The sequence below is a fragment of the Lissotriton helveticus genome, chromosome 5_1 (genome assembly GCF_964261635.1).
Source record: "Lissotriton helveticus chromosome 5_1, aLisHel1.1, whole genome shotgun sequence".
Classification (NCBI taxonomy): domain Eukaryota; kingdom Metazoa; phylum Chordata; class Amphibia; order Caudata; family Salamandridae; genus Lissotriton; species Lissotriton helveticus.
In genome coordinates, this window is record NC_136065.1 from 1295073329 (window position 1) to 1295089264 (window position 15936).

Consider the following 15936-nt stretch of genomic DNA (forward strand, 5'->3'; position numbering starts at 1 on the left):
TTTGAAAGGAAAGACAAACAGCCGTTTGTGGCCCTCACTACACCGTTCTCCTAGTGAGTCTCACATTGTTACATTTAGGAAGAATGTTGAAGAGTAGTATGTTGAAAATCTGAAGCCATTGTTATACAAACTCTCAACCAGCCTTGGATGGAAAAATCCTGAAGAATGTACAAACTGAAAACCAGTTTTTCTCTGTATAGCATCAGCAGCAACGCTTGAGTCAGCTTTGTGTGAAGCCGCCATTTTGATTCAATCAATAGCGTCCCCCTGCACACATTCAGGGACCTGGTCGTGTCTTCAGGTCAAACGGATTGTGGGACAAGATGCACAAAGGAAAAGGAAAAAAGTTCCGCCGGACCCCGGGAGGTGGCCGCCTATGTCATGGGCGATCTTAGGCCACACCAGGGCAATAGTGAAGCTGCAGCAGGTGCAAATAAGCTTCAGACAGTGTTACAAGCGCTGCTCAGAACTCTCAACTATGACACCACCTCGGTGCCATCCGGATCTTGGCGCCTTGTGCTGGTTCCGGCCTATTCACACATCGGTCCGCTACTGACGCCACCTCACAGGCCAACGGGGCACCCCACGCCGACTTTCGGCGCAGCATTGTAGGATGGCCACACCAGTGCGGCAAATTGCTGGACACCACCTCGGTGCCATCCAGATCTCGGCGCGTTGTGCTGCCTTCGGCCTATTCGCCACAAGTGCGCACGCAACTCAGCTGCATAGCGAGTGAAACACCAAGGGGCGCCCCACTGCAGCCGAGGAACCTCCATCTTGGGGGCGACGCACAGCATCACATTGCTTTCCAATGCAGTCAGATCCTCAAACAGCCCCCACTGACTGACGCGAACTCACAGGCCAACGGGGCGCCCCACGCCGACTTTCGGCGCAGCATTGTAGGATGGCCACACCAGTGCGGCAAGTTGCTGGACACCACCTCGGTGCCATCCGGATCTTGGCGCGTTGTGCTGCCTTTGGCCCCATTCGCACATCAGTCCGCTACTGACGCCATCTCACAGGCTAATGGGGCGCCCCACGCCGACTTTCAGCATTGTAGGATGACCACACCAGTACAGCAACTTGCTAGACATCACCTCGGTGCCATCCGGATCTCGGCGCCCCACTGCAGATGAAGTGCCTCTCAACTATGAAACCACCACTGTGACATCCGGATCTTGGCGCGTTGTGCTGCCTTCGGCCTATTCGCACATCGGTCCGCTACTGACGCCATCTCACAGGCTAATGGGGCGACCCACGCCGAGTTTCAGCATTGTAGGATGACCACACCAGTGCAGCAACTTGCTAGACATCACCTCGGTGCCATCCGAATCTTGGCATCTCAACGCCTAGTGGTATCTTCCATACAGAAAATATTGTTACGCTACCTTTGGCCCCATTCGCACATCAGTCCGCAACTTAGACATCACCTCGGTGCCATCCGGATCTTGGCATCTCAGCGCCTTGTGGTGTCAGTCAGAAAATATTGTTGCGCTGCCTTTGGCCCCATTCGCACATCAGTCCGCTACTGACACCATCTCACAGGCCAACAGGGCGCCCCACGCCGACTTTCAGCATTGTAGGATGGCCACACCAGTGCGGCAACTTACTAGACACCACCTCGGTGCCATCCGGATCTTGGCGCGTTGTGCTGCCTTCGGCCTATTCGCACATCGGTCCGCTACTGACGCAAACTCACAGGCCAACGGGGCACCCCACGCCGACTTTCAACATTGTAGGATGGCCACACCAGTGCTGCAACTTGCTGGACACCACCTCGGTGCCATCCGGATCTTGGCGCGCTGTGTTGCCTTCGGCCTATTCGCACATCGGTCCGCTACTGACGCCGCCTCACGTGCCAACGTATTTTCTCCGCATTTTATACCCTATGCCGCATAACAGGTCATGTGACTTGTTTATAAAACTTTTCATTGGTTCATTTTACTTTTGGTTTCCTAATGATGGAAGGCTTGATCATATGACCTAAAAACAACACTTTTCATTGGATGAAAACTTTTTTTTTTTCCAAACGATGAAAGCCCCACCTTGTTTCTGGATGTTTCAGACTGAAGCTGGCGTCAGCATGAGAGCACCACCATCTCGTAGCTCCGTCGTAGTCATTCCGCGAGCAATCATGGCAGCCGCTCCCCACCAGAAGCCTGCAGGAGTCGGGGCCCCCAAAACTTTTGATGAATTCTCAAGGCGGAGGGGACGCTTTCGAGAATGGGGTCCAAGACCTAGCAGACAAGCGTCCGATTTCCAAGGTGTCCCAGGGCCATTTCAGTGGACCAGGCCCAAAAAGGAAAGAGCCTGCCGCCATTTTGAGAGTCCTGTGACAGCCGCCTATCGCTGCACCGCAAGAGTGGGCGCAACTCAGCTGAATTGCGGCTTTTGACACAGTGGACCAAAAACGGACGGAATGGCAACTGAAACGGTAAAGGGGCGCCCCACTACAACAGATGACACTCCACCTGGAGAGGCCCGTTCACGCCGCCTCCCCCGGGGCGCCCCACGCCGTTATTCGGAGCAGCATTGTAGGATACCAAAACCAGTGCGGCAACTTACTGGACATCACCTTGGTGCCATCGTTCTGCTGCCTTGGAACTATTCGCACAACAGTTTGCTACTGAAGACCCACCCCCCGCGACGCCCCACGCCGTTATTTGCTGGGTGGCAACTTACTAGACATCACTTTCGTGTCATCTAGATTTCAGCGCGTTCTGCTGCCTTGGAACTATTCGCACAACAGTTTGCTACTGATGACCCGCCCCACGCCGGAAATCTGGACGTTGTGCTGCGTTGGGACTATTCGCACAGCCGACCGCTACTTCGTTGTTTTTCCCTAAAAATGTTTATATGTTATTACTATTTTTGTTTTCTTGTATATATTTATAAATTATTAAAGTTTTATAATCTTACTACTTTGTCGGAGTGCTATATATTTTTAATGTGACACATAATTGTAAAAACTTTGATGTACAAAGAGTCATCCCTGGAATCTTCCGCTTCACGCTCGGTCCCCTCCCCAATCACAATACAGGATGGTTTTCAGATAATAGCAACGCTTCTGCTGTGACGGATCTCATCGAGTGTGGGCCTTGATCTACTATAACTCCTTTGAAGAGGGGTGAATCTTTACAGCTGTGGCCATAAACTACATCTGCAGGGCTAGCTGATACCCTAGGACCAGCCTGGACAATCGGACACAGAGGAAAAGGAGTGTCAGAGGGTGCAGTAGTGAATAGGGCGAAAGGGAGGTGTCGGGCGGGCACAGGGTGTGATTCTCAGGAAAGAGCAGCGCAGATGGGGGGAGGTTTATTACCCATGCATAAGACAGAGAGCGGGGGTGACCACTGCCTGGGGGAGATGCTTGCGAGGGTGGGGAGCCATGCTAAGGATCGACAGCGTGCACAGAGTGGGTCTGGTCAAGGCATCTAAAATGGCTGCCGTGCACGACAAAAGTGTGGCATTTGAAAAAAGACAAGATGGCGCAGACAATGTTTTTCAACACTTCCTGATTTCCTTCGAATCGAACGTTAACAGACGTTGGGGCATATTACCAAAGTTAAGCGATATTTATCCCTAACGATGCATTGCAAAGATTTTTTTACCGTCAGAAATTATCGCAGATAAACCTTGCTATTATCAAAGTTTATCGCAAATACGATAAAAACCGACCGCAATGCATTAATATCGCTGAAAACTCAGCGATATTCATGCATTACCGAGCTAATCCTCTTAGCCATGTTATCCACCTCCCATAGGATAACATGGCTAAGAACTGCTCAGGGCAGCTGTTACTTTTTGGAGATATTCGCGCTTATCTCGAATATTTCCAAAAGTTGATAATAGGAGATAGCGATGTTAGCGACTGTTTCCAGTCGCTAACATCTTGGCATGCCCACTTTGCATGTCATTAGTGATAAATATCACTCACATGCAAAGTGGGGCCCAAGATGGTCGCTATCTCCTACTAGCCGTCGCTAACTGGTGTTAGCAACAGCTAGGTAATACAGATATAATTTTATCTCCGCGAAGCGGAGCGCTGTTACAGATATATATCTTGTTTTTGAACGTTAATTTCTCAAAATGCACTGAAGCACATATATTGAGACCTAGCAAAGGCACATCGGGCTACCAGTCCCTAATATTTTACCAAGTTTCGTGCAAATCCATTCAGCCGTTCGATTATTATTATTATTTATTTTTTTTGCCCCGCGGGGCCCTTTTAAAACCTCCACATCAAACCTAGGGGATCAGCGAGGATCTACTATGCCCCCTTATGGTCATTTGCCCCTTCGCTTTGGCCTCCTCTTGTCTCTCGATCCTACCGAGAGACAAGATGGCGGCCGCTACGGACTGTTTGGAATGTTTACAGACACCGGAGAGCCAATCAGCTTCGCTTCGCAAAGCTCCGTAACGCGAAAAGTACGCGAAGCGGTGCGCTGTTACAGATATATATCTTTTTTTGAACGTTAATTTCTCAAAATCCACTGAAGCACATATATTGAGACCTAGCAAAGGCACATCGGGCTACCAGTCCCTACAATTTTGCCAAGTTTCGTGCAAATCCATTCAGCCGTAAGATTATTATTATAATTTTTGTTTTTTTGCCCCGCGGGGCCCTTTTAAAACCTCCACATCAAACCTAGGGGGTCAGCGAGGATCTACTATTCCCCCTTATGGTCATTTGCCCCTTCGCTTTGGCCTCCTCTTGTCTCTCGATCCTACCGAGAGACAAGATGGCGGCCACTACGGACTGTTTGCGGCCACTACGGACTGTTTGGAATGTTGACAGACGCCGGAGAACCAATCAGCTTCGCTTCACAAAGCTCCGTTGCGCGAAAAGTACGCGTCCTAGGCCGCTGCCCGGTCCGCGCTTACAGATATATATCTTTTTTTAAACGTTAATTTCTCAAAATCCACTGGAGCACATATATTGAGACCTACAAAAGGCACATCGGGCTACCAGTCCCTACAATTTTGCCAAGTTTCGTGCAAATCCATTCAGCCGTTCGGGCTAAAAGTGAGGCCAACCGCCCTATGGAAATTAACATGGGAAAAACGCGTTTTGGGACCCCCCTTTTTTCTCGGCCCCCCCTTGACGAACCCCCCCCAAATTTTCAAAGGCTGCTCAGAAACAAAATGTGCCATTGTCCTGAAAATTGCAGCCAATTCCGTCCACAAACGGCAAAGTTATTAGACATAGAATTTTCAAAAATCCCATAGAGAAAAAATCCTAACTATATATACCTACTGGCGACCGCCAGTAGGTAATATATATATATATATATATATATATATATATATATATATATATATATATATTCAATCTGAACAGCTAGCCTTAAGCGAAGCACTGCCACACGAAGTTTTTCAATAAGCACGTTTATTTGAATCCATTTCACTTGCTCGATCCCCAGCAGATTTCAGAGTCTCCTTCGAACATAAAGGCCTGACGCGTTTCAGGGATGACCCTTTCCTCAGAGGCAATGTTCGTAAAGGTCAATCAAACAGTTCCTGGTAGTGTCTACTCAAATAGCTCTCACCTGCCTCTATGGGCGTGTCTCAGGCGCACTGCATCCTGGGCTTTGTAGTGCACTACCCTTTAACCCACAGTGGGGCTGCTTCTTCAACCTTGCAATTGGAACCAATATTCTCCCAGTGGAGTTGCATAGTTACGATTTCCCTTGGTTTTCCCCTATTTAAAGTGCTAGTGCGTGTTTTCGGAAACATATGATTGGTTCATCACAGGTGCCTGATAATGGACATAGAAAACATGATCAAATTATACAACGAATGTGTAACTAATGTTTTACCATCTTAAATCGCTTTTTGTATATAACCACCAAATATCACATATGTGCAATAGTTAGACAGGATTTTTCCAAAGAAAATTTACCAAACAACATTTATAAACCTTATCACGTCAAATGCATGTATCTGAAAGGTGTATAACGACAGGGAGAAAACAAACAAGAAGGGAAACCAAAATTAATGATTATTTCCTTCTCCAAGATATAATAATCTAACGTCCATAGGAGGATTGCCACAGTGTTCAATTATCCCAATTTCTTACCATACACTGTTTGCACATATATGTTCATGATGAATAAAGCATTCATATTACCCAAGTGGGTTGGTCTAACATATCATGTTCAATGATTAAATCGTCCTAATTACCTGTGGCATACAATTCATTATAATAATCAAAATTTACACTAGTGTAAGTAAATCAACCGCAAGCAACAAAAATTAAAATAAAATAAGAAGTGTCGTGAGCAGTGTTGACAAATAATAATTGCTAAAGATTAAAAAATCCCTCCCTAGATGGATGATAGGAGTATATTGGATTGATGATCAAAAATCATTTTCTAGTAGGGGAAACCTACACAAACAGTTCTGTTTCAGTTTGTTTAGAAAGAACAAGCCATCCCTGAGTTCTAATAATGCTTGTTAACCCATCATCAGCATATCGATGTTAAAGAGTGGAGAACATACAAATTGGAGCTACCTGGCACTTACAAGTGGGTATAAAAATCCACACTGGTGTTGAGACCACCAGGTACCTTGGTATCGAGATCCAGGATGTACTGTGTTTCGAGAGCTCTCAAAATAGCTTCACGGTTTCCACCTCTGCGAAGTGGTGGGACTGAGTCAATAGCAAAGTACTTGAGTAAGTGACTTTGTTTATCGTGATGTTCCTTGAAATGCCGAGCAACCGGATAGGTGGAATCCTCAGTGTTGATGGCCCTAATGTGCTGGAGTATCCTCTTGTGCACCTGCAACTTCGTGCTACCGACATATCACAGGGCACAGGGACACTCCAGCACATACACTGTGTACTCGGTCTTACATGTCAATTGCTTGGTAATCAAGCGTGGAACATCCGAAAATGGTGTTAGATATTTAGTCACATTAACACCATGTTTACAGGCTTTGCAAACCGAACATCTTTTGAAACCATTAATGGCTTTATACCACGGTACTGAAGTAACCACCTCAGGACTGGATTTGACTAACGCTTCATCAAGTGAATAAGATTTTCTATAGGAAATGTCAGGTCTTCCTGGCATGAGGTGACCAATCACTGGATCGGAACTGATCAGATTCCAGTTTTTGGTGACAATTTTCCTAAGGGCCTGAAACTGGCGATTAAAAGTTAATACCAGTCTCACCGGTTGTTTGGCGCTGTCTGTTTCCATATTGGATGGTTTCCTGGGTTGCAAAGCTTTCTCTCTTGACATGGCATTGACTTTGCTGATAGCTAAATCAATTAGACTCAGAGAATAACCCCTGGCTAAGAAACGGGCCTTGCTTTGTTGTTGCACCAGTGTGCACTGATCTTCCGTGCTACAAATACGTCGAATACGCAGCATTTCCCCGTAGGGAATGCTGCGGATTAGATGTGCCGGATGGTTACTCTTGGCATGTAGCAACGTGCGTGAGCCCCCTTACCTTGAGTGCGGTATTTTCTCTTGGGAGACTGGAGGAAAAACGAGCTTTAATTTACAAATCGGTCCGTCACGACCGTAACCAGCACCCGCCGAAACGAGTGCAGTGTTAGTGGAAGGTGGCGAACGGAGCGTTAATTCGCCACCTTCCACTAACACTGCACTCGTTTTGGCGGGTGCTGGTTACGGTCGTGACGGACCGATTTGTAAATTAAAGCTCGTTTTTCCTCCAGTCTCCCAAGAGAAAATACCGCACTCAAGGTAAGGGGGCTCACGCACGACTTTATTTGGCAAGCTAAAGAACAAACGTTTCGGCGTAGAGCCTTCCTCTGTGTCATTCGTTAAATCAAAAGACAGTGTTAATAAAGCATTATTCGAAACAGACAGTGAAATGAAAAAGGGACAAAATGCCTCTTGCGAATTTGAACGCCATTTTGGAGAGGCTTTCTGTCTACTTATCTTCCTATGGAAGCATGTTTATGCATTTTATAGACAGCTTTGCTGTGATCGCATCGTAAACTTTTTCAAGCGCTTAGATGCGCGAGAACATTCAATGTGTTTTTTCTCTCCCACAGGAATTGCATAGTTACGATTTCAGACCACACGCTTAACAACATCTAGACGTGTATCGGCAGGTGTCCCTTTTCAAATTATCATTGACACTATATTCAAAATTCATGCTATTTACAACATTATAACAAAACGTAATTAATTAAAGAACATTTCAATTTCTGACAAATCATATACTTGATCAAAAGAGTGAATGCAAAAATTAATTAATAAAATTATACGCAGTTGTTATAGAGTACAAAATCCATTTCAAATCTTAGTGAAGATCTAATGCAGCAACAGTCATTGACTTTTCCCTACCTCTTGATTTGTTTATTTAGATCTTCTCATTCATCAATTAATAGTTTAGTCATCTCATTATTTATTCATTTTCCTAAATCTACCCCTAGTTCCTCCCCACAGTTCAATCCTCTAGGATGTTTTGTTGAGAGATTAATAATGTTCGTAATCTGTCGCCTCCACGCGGGTTTGCTGAAACAGAATCCAAGCCAAAATATTGTAGCTTGGTTCTATCTCTGCAATGAAATTCCGCGAAGTGGCGGGCCACTGGATATGCAGGGTCTGCTTTTTAAATTGCCCTCTGATGTTCTAAGATTCTGATCTTTAGTTGATGAATTGTGCTGCCAATATATCATAGGCCGCAAGGACAAACTAGGCAGTATACTGCGTATGTGGTACTGCATGTTAAAAATTTCGAAATGGCCTTTGTCATGCCTGCATCTGGTACATTATAATTTAGGACCATTTTACTCTGCGCACAAGCCTTGCATTTACTGCAAGGATAGAATCCCCTCATTTCTCTCAATGTGTTAGGTCTTTGCTGTGTAACATCAAGATGGCTCTTCACTAAGATATCTTTGAGCGATCTAGCTTTACTGAATGTCACCATAGGATGAGGTGGAATGTCATCCTTGATGACATTGTCCGTTTTCAGAATGGACCTATGTTTTATTAAGCGGGTTCTTCAAATGGTTGGCCTCTGAAGAATAAGGAGTAACCATTCTGAATTTACCTTCGTTACTGCTCTTAGTCCTACTGTTCTTTCTACCATTCATGAGGAGTTTATCCCTGGGAAAGCGTCTGACTTTTTGTAGAGCTTTTTCAAGTAGTGTGCAGTCATACCCTCTCAAAGTAAATCTTGCCACTCTCTCAGACGCAGCTACCTCGAAATCTTTCTCTCTTGTGCAATTTCTTTTTAGCCTTTGGAACTCCCCATAAGGGATACTTTGGATCAATTTGTTCGGATGGCTGCTCCTGGCAAACAAAACTGAATTTCCAGCAGTGGTTTTCCGGAAACGTCCAGTGTGTACGGCATTATCTTCCACAAACACCTTCAGGTCCAGATAGTCCGCTGCCACCGGACTTACTATACCTGAAAAGTGGAGATTCAAATCATTCTCATTTAAGATTTTGATATATTCATGCGCTGATGCTTGTGTGCCCTGCCATACAATGAGCAAATCATCTATATATCTGTGCCACTGCACTACCCTGCCCTGCTCAATACCCTCCACGGTTCTGGGCACCCGCTCCTCCCACCAGCCAACGAACAAGTATCACCTAGCTGGGGGCGAAGCAGGTGCCCATCGCGGTTCCGGAGGTTTGCCTGAAAAATTGATTCTCGAATAGAAAGATATTGTTCCTCAGACAGAAATCTATACATTCGAGTAGCATTTGATTGTGTAGGGCGAATCGTAACTGACGTTTCTCAAGGTAAAATTGTACAGCTTTTAAGCCCAATACATGATCTATACACGTATACAACCTTGTAATGTCTAGTACAATCACCAAGTAGCTTGGATCCCAATCTAATAAAGACATTTTGTTTAGAAAATGCTTTGTGTCTTTTGTGTAAGAGCCCAGTTGTTCAACCACTGGAAATAAAAAATAGTCAATAAACTTGGACAAGGGGGCGTGGCTTGCAGCCGTGAGGAATGGCTAGGGTTTTAGACCGGCTCCTCGGCCCTCGCCAGTTTATCCGCCCTAAATTGCTCCGATTGCTGTTCTGCCGACCCCCGCGACCACCTGGGGGGTTGACTTCAGAGCCGACCTCAGATTGAGCGCTGTTCCTGACTGCTTTGCTGTGCCACACTAGAGATTGCTCCCGTCTCGGAGCCCACAGCAATGCACGCAAAGATGGCAGGCCCCTTCGCACTCTGCCGAGGGGCCTGAAAATATTCGCGCTGCTTGGCTGTCCGGGAGGAGTCGCAGGCCCTCTGCTCTGTCGGAGCTCTGGGAGGCTCCCTGAAGTGACCGGGGCGGTCTCCGCCCGCTCTTCATCGAACGGCAGCGGCCCAAGATCAAGGGACCCGAACTGCCCCCGACGCTGGCCGCAGTGAGTACGCGAGTCCCTGGCTTCCTGGCCTATCGCCGGGACTCGCTCAAGCGGATCGGCTGCGGGTCTCTCCTCCCCCACCTGGACGCCTTATTCTAGAAGCACCCGCCGCCCGTGTGACTGCGCTGGGGGCCCCGCTCCTCTGCTTTTGCTGCCGACGTGAGAGCCCTGCCTGAACTTACTCTGCGGTGGCCTCACTGGGCCCCACGGGAGGCTGCGGGCCGGTGGTGCACTGGGATCCACTGCGCTCCCCTGGCTGGACTCTGGAGGGGCAGATGCGCCGAACTGTGTGTGGACTCTCTCCTGCTGCCTAGGGTGCGCCGAGGGGCCGCTGGTTCGCAGCTGTGGCCCCCTGGAATGTGCCGTGGTCTGCCCGGGTGCCCCCCTATGTAGATCTTGGGCCTAGCGACCACGGTCACAACATATGCTGCCATATACACGGCACTACCCCCTGGTCAGTTTTGAGACTCATTGCCCTGTTGGACTTGGGCATGCGGGTGAAGACCACACCTACACCCCTGTCCAACCGGCATCGCCCCTTGAGGGAGTGCCAGTGTAGACCACGCGGCGCTGTGGGCTACCCGCCATCCTAAAGTTGGAGGTTCCTTACTCCCGCATCATGCTACGCCCGGAGGGTCATCGACGAGTGGACACTGTATTTTCCATAGATCGACTCTACATCTTGAGACCCCGTCATGGCAAACAGTAGGAATAACCGACCTGCCACCCAGAAACAAATTACCAAATTCACCTGGACATCCAAAGGGGATGGCAAGGACCGTCCTCCCGAGGGGGATCAAACGGCTGTACCCTCCTCCCCTGTGATGAAATCCCTCACACTTGAGGACGTGATGGAGGCGATCGCTGGTGTACGTACCTCCCTGGAAACGCGCATAGACTCCATTAATATTGAAGTTACCCTCCTACGTGCGGACCTCCGCAAAATGGATTCTAAAGTCAAAGACGTGGAGATCAAGACAACTGCCCTTATTGATGACGTGTCGACTCTCCAACAACAGGTGGCCCAGTTGCAAAAACAACAGCTCCTCATGGGGGAGCTCCTGGATGACTATGAAGGTAGATCGAGACGCAACAACGTCCGCATCCTAGGAGTTCCGGAACGAATGGAGGGTCAAGCGGCGGACCTCTTTGTCGAAGAGCTCGTTCACAAACACCTTAAACCTAAACGTCTCTCCGCATACTTCTCCATCGAACGGGCACATCGTGTCCCTGGAGGCCGTCCGAAGCCGGGGGCCCCTCCGCGCCCCATTATAGCGAGGGTCTTCAACTTTCGAGACAGGGACTCCATCCTCCAAACGGCCCACACAGGAGGACCTCTACGCTTGGATGACGCGCACATCACGTTTTTCCCAGACTTCACAGTGAAGGTACAAGCCCGACGACGCAGCTTCCTTGAGGTAAAAAAAGCCAATGAGTGATAAAGACATCAAATACTCCATGCTCTTCCCCGCGAAACTCCGTGTGGAGGCAGTAGGCAAGGCTTGGTTTTTCGAATCTCCGGAGATGGCCTGGGAGCGGCTGGAAGGATGGCGTCAAGTCGGGAAAACAAATAACAACCGTGGGGGCTCTGGAGTGAGTGAGCATCGCAACTGCCCCCCAGACCGAGGGGGGGGACTGCCAGAGGAGGGACAGGATGATCAATGAGACTATCCACACAGGAGGGATGGACGACCTCTGCGAAGGGCTCTGCCTCGGGCGGCCACTGGCCCGACTGTGATGGCTGTACTGTGGACACTGCAGTGGGACGCTTTCTCCTAGATTGTATAAGTGGTCCTGTTGTGTGCACGGGACGGGACGCTCATCCAAACCGTATGTTATGTTCCTTTTATGCTATATCACACTACACAGGTTGGCTTGGAAATGATATTGACCATCTGTTATACTATGATGCTTTATGGCGAGGGCTTTTACGGCTCACCAAGTACCCCTTTGATGTTCGGGAGGGCGACAGGCACTCTGCCTAGTTGGGGTGTGGATAGTTTTAAGTCCGCGGGGAGGGGGGCAGGGTGGGTAGGTGTTAGGTTGGGGGGATTGGGAGGTTTGTTTTTGTTCATGTTTGTTGTAACTTTTGTCCTTAGCAGAGTCCTTTTTTGCTACAGTCCAGGTTCTATGCTAGACCTAGCGATGATATGGCACACTCTCTCTCCAATGCTAGACACCTCGCAGCCCCTGGGAGCCCAGATGCCTATAGCCCCTACTGCTTGTGTTCACCTGAGTCGAAACATCCTGCTTCACTTGCTACTTCTATATTTCCACCATGACGTCCGCCACTAAGCCACTGTCCCTGTCTCGATCCCTTACCATAATGTCGTGGAATGTAAATGGACTAGGGCATAAAATAAAGCGAAGAATAGTCCTCCAATACCTACGACGCCACTCTCCTGACATAGTAATGTTACAAGAGACACATCTGGTGGGCAACACATGCCAGGCACTCCAAAGAGGGGGATATTGACTATTGGTTCACGCGGAATTCTCATCTGGATCCCGTGGCACTGGAATCCTAGTCCGGAAAACCCTAGCACTCACAGACATAAAGACGTGGACTGACCCTCTAGGACGGTTTGCGTCGGTTGAGACCTCTTGGGAGGGGCATCCCCTGAATCTTATATCCGTATACCTCCCGCCGACTCTGGGCCGGGACTCCCTTCGAGACTTAGGGGTCCGCCTAGCGACCCTCCCCATGGGCACGCTTCTCATAGGGGGCGACTTCATCATGACAATGGACGACCACCTCGACAGAAAGCCCACACGGCGTTCACATAAATCCTCGACGGACCTTTCCGAATTTGCAGATGCCATGGGTTTGGAAGATATATGGAGATCCCACCATTCCACTGTCCCCTATTTCACACACTACTCCAATGCACACAATAGCATGTCCCATATTGATTACCTCTTTTGCCCAACAGCAGACATTGGACTCTTTAACCATCCCAGATGTCTTCCCCGTGGTATCTCCGACCACTCTTCCATCAGCGTCGAACTGACGTATTATCACCAAACCACCCGAGGTCCCATAGTCATCAACCCCTGGATCTTGCAAGTTTCCAGATATTAAAGACGACTTGAGTGAACATACCGACTTCTACTTTACTGAAAACATTGGCTCGGTCCAATCGGCAATAACTTTATGGGAAGCGTATCTGGCGGTCAAGTCAAGTCAAGTCATACTTTATTCGATTAATTAAAATCATAAAAGCAATTACAATACAATGTTCCAGAATTAGAAGCAGTTTGATCCAATTCATCATCATAAGTGTACTTTAAAAAATGAATAAATAACCACATACACAGGAGAATAAAATAATAGCTAAAATAGCTAAAATAGAATCACACATCAGAGACGTTCACCATCAGTCTTTTAGCCTTAAAACGTGTAGCTGCAACCAAGAAGCAGGCGACCCCAAATATTACCCGGGTGCTGCCCAACAATTGTAAATACATAAGTGCAGGCCGCACTTGTGTAAAACCCGCCTCTCTCAGCAATGGTACCAGAAACTGTTTTCTGATAGAAGCATAATGGTCACAGAACATGATGAAATGCATTAAGGATTGATCAAAAAAATTATCACAGCTACAGGGAATGGACAGATCTGGCGGTCATTAAGGGCAGGTCAGATGGAGTTGGCCCACAACACGTCCCCCTCGACTGCGCGTGGAACAGCTCAACTATAAGGCTCTGGCGCAGGAAAAGGTGCAGGCTCGGCTACTTAACACACGCCATCGAATATATGAAAACGGCGATCTAGCCGGAAAAATGCTGGCCTGGCTGGAACCTCACCAGCAGGGGACGAGATGGGTTTCCTCTATCACACGTCCGGATGGCTCAGTGACCTCTGGCCCGCAGGAGGTGGCGGAGGCCTTCGCGGACCACCTGGCACACATCTACACGGCCGGGGCGATCTATACCTCAGAGGAATCTAGGCAACTCCTCGCGGAGATGCGGCTACCGACGCTTTCGGAGACAGACCGGGACACGCTCGACGCTGACGAGCTCACGATGGCGATTTTTTCCATCAAATCAGGTAAAGCCATGGGTCCCAACGGGGTCCCGATTGAATTTCTGAAAACTATGTCCCCTGGAGTTGTCCCCCACCTTAAAAATATGTTTGAGGAAGGGCGCGACATCGGCTCCCTTCCACTTGAACAGAGGCTGGCGTCTGTGGTCGTCATTCTTAAACCAAACAAGCCACCTAATGAATGTAGCTCCTATAGGCCGATTTCCTTGATTAGTACTGAGGCCAAGGTTCTGGCAAAACTCCTGGCCAACCGTCTCCTTGTCGTACTCCCTTCTCTAATTCACGCCGACCAATCGTGTTGTCTTCCAGGGTGAAACACAGCCCTGAATTTGCGTTGAGTCAACAATGTCCTGAGCAGACAGCCTTATATCCAGGAAGATGCTGCCATCTTGTCCCTTGACGCCACAATGGCGTTTGACTCAATTGAGTGGCCCTATCTATTTCAGGTCCTGCTCAGATTTGGCTTCGGTCCCAAATTTGTCCAATGGGTGCGACTCTGATATACTGACATCCTGGGCCAAGTGCGGGTCAACAACCATACCTCCAGAAGATTTAAACTCGACAGAGGGACCCATCAGGGATGCCCGCTGTCGCCATTATTGTTTGCCCTAACCCTGGAACCTCTTGCCCACTGGATCCGCACCGACGCCTCCATCATAGGCCTCCGCTGGAACGATGAAGTGACCGATAAAATCTCCCTCTACGCAGACGACATTCTAATTTATGTAGCTTCCCCTAAATCTTCTATCAATAGTTTGTTCCACGTCTTGACTAACTTCGGGAAGTACTCAGGTTACTCGATCAACTGGAATAAGTCGGCTCTATACGTGCTACATGGCCCCCCCCTCGCTACCCCGTGTCAGGATTTACCAGGGCGCCTACCTAAAAGGATTAATGACTACATCTCCCAGAAGTCCTGGTTGTGGGAGTGTCGCTATTTAAAGATGGGCGTTACTGATTTTCACTGTTCGTGATTTTGTAACTCACAGTGAAGTGTTCTTGCCACTCGTTCCTGTGAAGCGCTTCTCAGAAGTTCCGTGGGAAGCGCTAGCTGATCTGGCTATTACTGTAGGCATGTGGAGGAGACGCGCCCTTGCTCTATTCCGGGTTGGTTTCCATGACTATGGCCGGCCGACTCGGTGCTTCCGGGTTGTGGCTGGGATTCTGAAGCGTCTCTGAAGCGGCGGCTGGTTGCAGAGTGTCCGGACTGGTGCTGCTAGGCAAAGCGGCTGGAGGTATTATAGCCTAGGTGAAACGGCTTATTATTGGAAGCGGACCTTTCCGAGATCATACTAAAGTTCCTGTAAGTTACAGGGAGTGTGTGCCTTAACACGCTGCCTTGAATTCTCACTTGCTGCGATTCCAAAGTGTAAAGAGACAGTTCTCTTTGTATTTTGACTTTTACTGAAGTGTTCGTGATATCGTGTTATTGGGCCATAGAGAGTGGAGCGTAGTGGGGGGAATTCCCTACACGTTACCGCTACGAAGTAATTCAATGGTGACACTGGATATTAAGTGCCAAAGCGGAAGGTAG